General features: G+C 38.1%; 1 long non-coding RNA gene across 1 annotated transcript; it reads right to left on the bottom strand.

Annotated features, from left to right (window-relative positions):
• Window positions 1-3,656: 3,656 nt before the first annotated feature.
• LOC133032445 (uncharacterized) lies at window positions 3,657-4,566 on the bottom strand. The gene is made up of 2 exons (XR_009685083.1): window positions 4,088-4,566; window positions 3,657-4,000 (listed from the first exon to the last, which is right to left on the bottom strand). It is a non-coding gene; the product is annotated as an uncharacterized LOC133032445 (long non-coding RNA).
• Window positions 4,567-10,531: the final 5,965 nt, after the last annotated feature.

Raw genomic sequence — 10,531 nt, 5'->3', positions numbered from 1 at the left:
TGTCATAAAACTGTAATGCAACAGTTATATTTGTTGTTAGGCAACTAATATTAAATCTTAAAACAACTAATAAAGCCCTTATGTAATACAAACATAACTTACCACAATCGAGTTTTCTCTAAACAAGTCGTGCATTGTTAATTTCGAGTCTTATTTTTTTAAATAATAATATTGTAGTAGCACAACTATTATTTAACTAATAAATAAATTAATTGTAATTAGAAATATAAAATTTGAATGGGCATCATCATGAAAAAATTGTCAGTGTTTTTTTGTCACTGATCAACAATCAATTGTACCTTAATAATATTATGTGGAGAAATAACTGTTAGAATTCTATAAACCAACTTTATAACAACCAAATGAATGCATTAATAAAACTAACCTTGTTATAATTTTTTTTAAAGAGTTTTGTATTAGATTGTCGATATGAAATACCTACAAATATCATAAAAATAATTTTATCATTATCAGTTTGTAATCATTGATATGTCTAGTTTCAGAGCGTTAGTAAAATTTTAATGCCACTACAATGTAACTACGGAGAAACTTAAAATCTAGAATAATGTTTCTATGTACGTGGCTTTAGATGAATTCAAATTTTCTTTGTTATTCGTGATTTGATATGAATAAATCTACCATTGAAAATATAGAAAATAACATTAATGGAATGGGAGAAATATTAGCTAGTGTATTGATACATTTATTTTTAGTTTATACCTGATTTAGATTGATCAAGAACTCCATATCTATTTCAGACATATCTACATTTTATGAATTGAAAGTTGATATTACGTATCTAATTTTGCCCTATGATATGACAGCTGAATGGATGACATGTGTCTCACATTTGATAACCTGGTGGATGGTTCTATGCCTAGCAGGCCACACAGGTTGATATGAAGCTCAAAGTCATACGTACATAGCAGGATGCCCGAGTAAAGTCGTTGATGGACATCTAACTAGCACGATCGCGTGATTAACTCGCATACACCGACCAGGGGGTGCGAGTTGGTAATTTCATAAATAGACATCGTAGTTTCCAAGCTTGCATGTCACGAAGATAATCCCTACATTTGTGGGATTAGCTCGTATATTTAGGGAATGAAGGCAATAAGCCTATATTTCCCAATTTCTTTATTGTAATTATGGAAACATGCTAGTTTCCTAGTTTATTTCTTATAGATTTAAGGGAAACCAATCCTATGTAATTAGCTCCTATAAATAGTGGTCTCATCTCACTATTCAAGGACATGAATTAATTTAGAAAGAAAATACTCAAGAGAGAAATTTCGATCTAAGAGTGAATTAATCAGAGATCTTTGTAAAAGCTTTCGAGAGAAATCAAGGTCTTCTTGTTTCTCTACTCACAAGTCAATCCAACAAAAAGGGGAGTAGGCTATTACCAGTATCACGGGGTCAAACTTCTATAAATTCTAGTATTTTCTTTACTTATTACTCTTTGCTTTCTATTGTTTCTTTATTCTTATTGCTTTAATTAAGACTCATTGTCGTTGGCTAAAAGTGAGGTAAATATTTTGGTGCTTTCACGGAGAGCAAGGACACCCAAATTTTTTGTCTTAAGTCTTTTACAGGACACAGGATGGTTGTAACACGAAGGGGGAATCAAAGTAATACAGTCGATCCAATGGTGACAGATCCGAACGTCCAGACACCCGGAAATGCAAGGGATCCACCAGGGACAGCCCTCAGACAAGTTAATACTCAACCACCAACAACAGGCCATAGAGTGACTTTTCCTCTAGCTGGGTTCACTCTAGGTGTGCAAGAGACTGGAAACACTAGTACGACAGCCGAGCACACCACACCTGGAACTAGAATCCCATCCACTTCAAATACTCAAAGGTCGATCGAGATGATATTGAAATATAGAATTTGAGAGATGCATTGGGGTTGATGCAAGGCCACAGTAACACTTTCACCATGACCAGCAAGATATCTGAGCATCTATAAATCTTGCTTTTGATGAACAAAGACGCTAGTTTGACGAGTGGAAGGATTGAGAGATGGAGATCATGAGAGCCTAGCAAGCGACCATTGACAACCGTTCCAGGCAGGCCACCATACTGATCTGAAGAGCTTATTAGATCACCAGCCAACAGCCAGTGACTAGCGCTAGCATTCCCATGGGGTCGCAGAACGGGTCAAAAGAGTATTTAACTGATCACACCCCATAAACTCATGTTGGTGGACCGTCCAATCCAAGGCCACAGGTTCAAACTGTGGGCCAAGTGGTAGACGGGAAGATTTTACCAGACTGTCCCCTGGGAAGGAATGACCAACTTAATACCCATACTCAGAAGGAGATATCAGGCCAACCCTTTATACAAAATGGTCAGACATAGGGGCCCCTCGGCACATCATTATTTGACCGACTGGGTACCGTGCACGACCTCAAAAATGACTGAATCGTAGGAGAGGATTAGATAGACAAAATGTTCCTCCTACCGTCCATCCAAATAATGCAAACAACTATGTCCCTAGTCTCATTCATAGAGATCCTAATGTGACACACGCCAATCAACAAGTAGGTCAAGTTGATCAATTAGTGCAATCATAAATAGATCATCTTAAGAGCCTCATACAAGGCCTGACCGACCCAAAACTCACAGAGATCTTGAACTTGATAGGACTAGAGGATCACAAATCTAACAAGAGATCAATGCTCTCGACCTACTGCCCAAGTTTAAAATGCCAACATGAAAAATGTATATAGGCAAAGAAGATCCTTTATCTTACCTTAAATATTTTTGAGATGTAAATAGACTTACAAGCGATGAGAGGTGATGTACGGTGCAGAATCTTCCAAGCTACTTTGGCAGAGGCCGCCCAACAATGATACTTCATATTAGCTCCAAGGATGTTCAATTCATGGAATTCCTTTACATCTGAGTTTCGTCCATAGTTTTCCTCTTCTCGATAACTTCCATCTCATTTAGAAGACCTGGTAGAAGTGAAGCAAATATCATTAGAACCTTTAAAGGCTTACACTAGTAGGTTCACGACTGAAGCAACAAAGGTCAAAGGACTGACCGAGGAAGGAAGGCTGGCCACAATCCTAGGAGGTATCGAACCCCTAGGAGAATTATGGAACACTACTAGAAAATTGGGTTTTAGTGACACACATTGAGTAACTCTAAAAGTGTATAGTGACACTTCAACGCGCGTCACTAATGAGGGTGACTGGAAAGACAATTTTTAGTGACACTTCACACGTGTCACTGAAACCTTTTGCATTCATTTTCTGCGTGTCACTATGGGCATATAGAGACAGGTTTTGTCAGACTGAAAAGGTAACAGCCACACACATGAAGTGTCACTATATCTTTTTTTTTTCTTTTTTATTAATATTTTTGGAGATATAGTGACACACAAAGTGCCACTATATTAAATATTTTTCTAAAAAAAAATAATATTTAATTTGATTTAGTTCAAATTTTATATATGATAAATAATATTAATTTATTTTACATATAATGATAATAAACCCTCCATTTATTTATTTTTTTTATATATATATATTTTTTTTATATAATTTTGACAGATTAAATCAATTCTAATTAAAAAATATATATTAAAATTATATAATGTTTTTTATTATATTTCTTTTTAAGGAATGGATTAGAAACTGTATCTGAAAAAAAAAATTAAAACCCAGTTAAAGATTTAACAAAGTTCAATACTGAAAAAATCTAAAATACAACCTTTTATAACAAAGTTCAACTTATACATCCACAAAAATTCCAGATCAGTTAAATACAAATCTAACACATCTAGAAAAAAAATTAAAAATCTGAACCAAAAAAAATTACAAACGCGGCCACCATAGACCACGAGCCCAGACTCGTCGACATTCAAACATCGAGACCCATGAAACCTGCCACCGTAAACCAGGAACCAGAGCCTTCAAACGATGAAAACAACAAACCCCACCACCATAGACCACAGACGAAGTTCGAACAACTAGATCCACAAAGACCTTCAAACACAATACACCTGAAAAAATCAGAGATAGGGGGAGAGATTTTAACCCAAAAAAAATATATTAAGGGAGAGGAAAGGAGACCATTGGCATTTGGAGGTTGAGAAGTCGTCGATGGAGTAGAGGGAGACGAGAGGTTCTGTCTCGCTTCGCAGAGGGCAGAACACGAACAACCAAGAAAGGAACAGTGTTTCGGCGGGTGCTACGTCTACTGGTGGTGGCTGTTTCGGCATTACAACGCCGGAGACGCCCGTCCGGCCTAGCTATGAGATGAATGCAATATATTAAAGAGAGAAGAAGAAGAGGCGGAAGAGAAAAATAAGATAGAGAAATTAGGGTTTCTAAATAACCCTTATATACCTTTTAAAAAAAAGTCCTTTTATATCTTTTATTATTTTTTTATTCTTAAAATTCATTTATTTTTCATATATATTAATTGTGCTGATATATATAGTGACGCTCTGATTTTGTTTTTAATTGTTATGATATAGTGACACTCCTAGCGTGTTTGGAAATATTTATCCAATCGCACTTTTCACGTCACTATAGTTTAATATTATTTTTTTTAAAGAAAATAATATAACATTATAAAAATTACTCTTTAGTGACACCTCATATATTTAGTGACTCAGATTGTGAGACACTAACATTGAAATTTCGGAGACATTTTGTGTGTGTCACTGAAACTTATACCTGATTTTTTAGTGACCCACACTTTTGTGTGTGTCACTAAAAGGTGTCACTAAAACTCAATTTTGTAGTAGTGGAAAACATAAAAAGACTGACTGTGGGATGAATGGCAGAATTCTTGGACCGAGTAGATGGATTTATAAAGCTCAAAGAAGCAGTACGACGTGTGGATATAGTTAGACAAAAGAAAACTCAACAACACACCAATGCAGCCAATACATCCATTGAGCTAGACCAGAATTCCCAAAATCACAACAGTTCAAACAAAGGTGGAAAGAGGTCAAACAATGGCAACAGGCAGGGAAATGGAAAGAAAGGCATGTTAGGTGACAACTCCGAACAACATCCTCGAGAAAATGCCTCTAAGTTCACGGCATTTACTATCCTAATAGAAGACATAGAAACAATCTATGCAACCACCTAGTTTATGGTGCCATACAGAAAAAACCTCTCCCATGAGAAGGACATGCACAAACAGGACACCACCAAGTTATGTCATTTTCATGAAGACTACGATCACGACACAAATGAATGCAATAACTTGAAGTGAGAAATAGACTTTCTCATTAGGAAAAATAATACACACTTACAAAAATATGTCAAGACCAACCAAGAACAAAGGGTCGCCCAAACAGATAACACCCAGAATCAGTTAATGCCTCTACCAGCGGACGAACATCTTCAGGTTATCATTGGAGGCCCCCACCTTGCTAGAGACTCAAGAAAAGCTGGAGAAAAGTATGCCTGAGCCTTACAATATGAAAAATCTGATGTAGTTCTAGTTGTAGAAGAAAGAAAGCCTAAACAGCCACGTGTTGGAGAACCAGTTGTTGACCTCAGATTTGGCCAACCGACATCAGAGTCGTATTTATTACTGTTGATTTCCACGTGTTACACAATAAGAACAAAAAATTAAAAGAGACACAAGATTTTATAGAGGTTCGACCCCCTTAGTTAGCGAGTAATGATCTACTCCCCTTTTAGTTGTATTAATACCAAAGACAATACCACTCAAATTACAAGGGTTGTGGAATCTGGAATGGCTCTCTTAAGATTACAATGTGAGAATCAAGTTAGCGAATCTCAAGTGAGAGAGAGTGCATAAGGCATGTGAGAGAGAAGAGAAGAGGGAGTTTGAGTTTCAGACGTAGAGCTTGAGAGCTTAGAGACTTAGAACTTAGAGAATAAGGGTTAGGTTAGTGTTTCTTATATAGTAGAGCTTACATTAAGATTAACCACTAATATCCTTTAAAATAAGAAAATAAATCCTGATTTACATAATTAAATAATAAACATTTAATGGGTTAATTATCCCTCAAAAATAGGGAAGTAACTGATATTTTCCCCTATTTTCATGAGTTGTTGAAGCCCAAATTACAACTTAGCTTGCTATCCCCGGATGAAGGCTATGCACCAAAGGCTTGCCAGGTACAGGATGGTCGGCCATGCACCTGCCAAGTGTAGGTTGGTCTGGTCAGCCCTACAATGTCTGCTAGCCATAGGGTCGGTTAGGGGTGGCCGACCAACCCCCTAAGGATGGCTAGTTTGTCATTTCTTTGTCCCTCCTAAGTACTCGGACCTCCCGTCAGCTGAAGTATTGAGTAGATGACTGATGATATTGTTTTTTTTCCTAAATTCTCAAAGTTTAACAGACAGAACTCTGGCCAATTGTACCCAAGGGTACTTGGGTATCAACGAAGTATCGTCTCAAGTATACCTACTTAGATAAATGGCAAGTCTTAAGTTGTACATTTGACTATAATAGACTCACCATCAAGTCCTATACAAAGTTCCCAAGGGAGCCACGTATGAGATTACAGTTGTATATGCCTACAATGCCTTCACAAAACCCTTGCTGAGGTCAAAAAAGGACAAAAACTTGGCCCCCCGCTTGGAACCTTGGCCTTCGCTGGCCAAGGTTCCCAAGCTTAGAGAGGGCCGACCAAGGTTCCATGACCCAGCCAAGGGCCGGCCAGGGACCCTAAGCTTAGGCATTGGCTGACAAACTTTTGGGGTACCCCCTATGGCTGGCCAACTTCCATGAGAAAGACCCATGGTCGGCCATGTCTTGAACAGGACCCTTATGGGCGACCAGTGTGTGTTTTAGATCTAAATGTGTGTTTTTCAAAAACTCAAACACGTTCTTCATGTTCTTCGTGACTCAAAGAGTCAAGAATCACAATGAAGGTCAAAATCAGATATTTTTCATCAGGAAATCACACATTATACATCCTAAGACTAGCATGATGATCAAAATACCAAAAAGATTACAATTTAACGTGAGAATCAGAAAATATTCAAAGCGAAGAAAAGCTTCATACAACCATGGCAAAATTAACTAAACAAGTGAATAATGGGATTAGAAAGCTTACCCACTACTAGAAACATTTGATGGAGAAGATGGGAAGCTTGAATCCTTAAAATGGTGTAAAAATCCCAAGAGTTGAAGCATTATGGGCGTTGGCTTCTAGAGAGAAGGAGGATCTTTCAATAGTAACTTTTTGTAGAGAGAGATTGAAATGTGGAAGTGAAGAGTGGTTTCCCTCCCATAAGCTTATATATCTCCTGTGGGACCTCGTTTTTACTTGCCATGCAGTGTGTAACTAAAGAGCATGCAAATAAAAATGCGGTTAACGTACTGCTAAGAAGGTGATCAGAAAGTCAATAACAAATATTTCAAAGGCTAAATATGCTGCAAGATTTTTCCAGTTAAGGCTACACCAGTCCCAACTAAGTTGAAAAGTCCCTATCCGCATAGATGTTTGCACTGGGACTTGGGGGAAATGTTATCCCTATTTTAGGCCACCTAACGTGGCATGCCTACGTGGCCAACATCAGTGCCACGTGGGAGTACAACTCGCCAATAAAAAGGCCAAGCCATCTACTCAGTACTTTAACCAACGAGAGGTCCAAGTACTCGGGCAGGATGACGAAGTGACAAAGTAGCCACCTCAAGGGGGCTGGCTGGCCACCCCTTGCAGGCCCTATGGCCAGCATAAGCTGACCAACTTCTGGACATCACATGGTCAGCTAGCCTGCACTCTCCAGGTGCATGGACAACCAGCCTTTGGCCTGACATGATTTTGGTGTGTAGCTTTCATACGTGGACAACAAGCCAGACCACAAATTGGGCCTTAACAGCCCACAAAAATAGAGGGAAAATATTAACAACTTCCCTATTTTAAGGGGCAATTTAGTTATTTGTATTTTATCAATTTATTATATAAATTATAGCTTTATCTACCTTTTTTAAGGAATTTTAGGGATGTAAGCTCTCCTATACAAAGAGCCTTAGTCAAACCCTAAAACCCTAAGTTTGAAGTCTCAAACCCTAAGCCTTATGCTCAAAGTCTGATAACTCATCTCTCTCTCCTCCACACGCCCAATACTTTACTTTCACTTGAGATTTGCCAACTTTGATTCTCATATTGTAACCTTAAGAGAGCCACTTCAAATCTCATTACTATAGTGATCTAAATAGTATTATTTTTTTTTTGATGAATAAGGAAACTTGTATTGCTCAAACTACCAATTTTACATCACATATTTTTGTACAAACACAACTGAACCTGCTACCATCTGCTATAACACAAATTCTGCTATAACTCTAAATTGTCTACCAATTTACAATTCAAATTACAAATTCAGCACCCAGTTCTTGTCTTCATCCTTTGCTTTGCTTGGCCAAACCCCCATAATCCTTCTCTTGCTTTCCTGCTGCACCCGATTGACAATTACTGTGGTTTGCCACTGTTTTTGGTTCCATAAAACATCATTGCGTGCACCCCATATATGATAAACCAAGGCAGCTAACATAGTTAATAACATGCTCTTCCTGGTGGCTGACACACCTTTTCTCTTGTTGATGAGATGCAGCAGCTGCTGCAAATCCGTGGCTTTGGTGCCCCATTGCAGCTGTGACTTCCACTCTGTGAGACATTTCCCACTATACTCACACTGGAAAAATAAATGGTGAATTGATTCATTCTCCTTCCCACATAACAAACAAGTTAAGTCCACCTGTGTATCATATTTGCTTATCCTATCTTTTGTTTTCAATCTGTCCCACAAAATTAACCACAGGATAAACTTGTGTTTGGGGATAACAAGCCTATCCCACACGTGTTTACTCCACTCCTTCTTCTCGGGCCTATTAAACAACTCATGATAGATGCTGGAAATACTAAATTTCTGCATAAGGAAAGTTGCTCGATCCATCTTACCTTGCACTTGATCTCTAACTCGAATCAATTTTTTCCAAAACCAGCTGCAATCCGTGGGAGCTTCATAATCCCACCAGCACCTATCTTTCAAGTATACAGCATGAACCCATTTGACAAATAGACAGTCTTTCTTATTAGCTATATCCCATACATACCTTGTCATAGCTGCTATGTTCCACTTTTGAATATCTCTAAGACCAAGTCCACCAGCACTTTTGGATGTGCATACATGTTCCCATGCCACCAAACCAGCCCCCATCATTGATTGAGAGCCCTTCCATAAGTATGCTCTGCAAATGGCCTCAATATCCTTGAGCAATTTCTTAGGTAAAATCATAATCTGAGCCCAATAAGTGTGTATAGCTATGAGTACATCATTTATCAATGTTACTCTTCCCATATATGATAGATTCCGAGAACTCCATCCTCTAATTTTACTGACCATCTTCTCTAACAAAATCTGACATTCAGCATGAGAAATTCTTTTTGAACAGATAGGGATTCCGAGATACCTGAACGGCAGAGAACTTCTTTTGAATTGTGAGGCTTCAAGAATTCTTCCTACTTCAGACTCTGGCATACCAGAACAATAAATCGCTGTCTTCTGCTCATTTGGCAATAGACCCGAGGTTGAGGAGAAAAGTTTCAGCCCTCGTAGCATCAACATAACCGAAACAAAATCTCCATGACTGAATACCAACAAATCATCAGCAAAACACATGTGGTTCAGCTTCAAAGATGAACATCTTTCATGATATTTAAAGCCAGGCATATCACCAATTTTGTGAAGAATTCGTGATAGATATTCCATGCCTAATACAAAGAGAAGGGGAGACATAGGATCTCCTTGTCGTAGTCCTCTCTTTGCATTAAAAAATCCACACATAGAGCCATTAAAAAGAAGAGAGAATTTTGGGGTCCTGATGCAGCTCATTATAAGGTCAATGAACTGAATCGGAAACCCAAAACCATCAAGCATTTCCTCAAGGAAACTCCATTCAATGGTGTCATATGCCTTCCTCAAATCTATTTTAATCATACAGCTTGGTTTGCAGTTATTCCTCCCATACAATCTCACCATATCCTGACAAACAAGGACATTATGAGCAATATATCGTCCATGAACAAATCCCCCTTGGTTTTCTGCAATAAGATCTGGCAATACCTTCCTCAGTCTATTGCAAAGAACCTTGGTAGCTGTCTTGTATAGCACGTTACAACATGAGATTGGTCTGAAATCCGCCACATTTTTGGGACAAGCTATCTTGGGAATGAGGGTAATAGTGGTGTGGTTGATTTCTTTCAGAATTTTCCCAGTAGTGAGAAAGGAAAGAATAGCCTCTGTGAAGTCAGAACCCACAATGTCCCAGTTGTCCTGATAAAAAGAACTACCATACCCATCTGGACCTGGAGCCTTGATACCAGGAATTGAAAACAAAGCCTCTTTTACTTCTTGCTTAGTGTAAGTCATTACCCGTTAACTAAGGTGGCCGAACTTCTATAAAATCATGTGTTTATTTAATTTATTATTCTAATTGTGTAACATGTGGCAAGCATCAACATTAAATTTGAATCTGCTATCGGTTGGCCAAATCTGAGGTCAACATTTCTTATG

The sequence above is a fragment of the Cannabis sativa genome, chromosome X, assembly GCF_029168945.1.
Source record: "Cannabis sativa cultivar Pink pepper isolate KNU-18-1 chromosome X, ASM2916894v1, whole genome shotgun sequence".
Lineage (NCBI taxonomy): Eukaryota > Viridiplantae > Streptophyta > Magnoliopsida > Rosales > Cannabaceae > Cannabis > Cannabis sativa.
The sequence above is the reverse complement of the archived record's forward strand: the minus strand, read 5'-3'. Positions and strand labels throughout refer to the sequence as shown.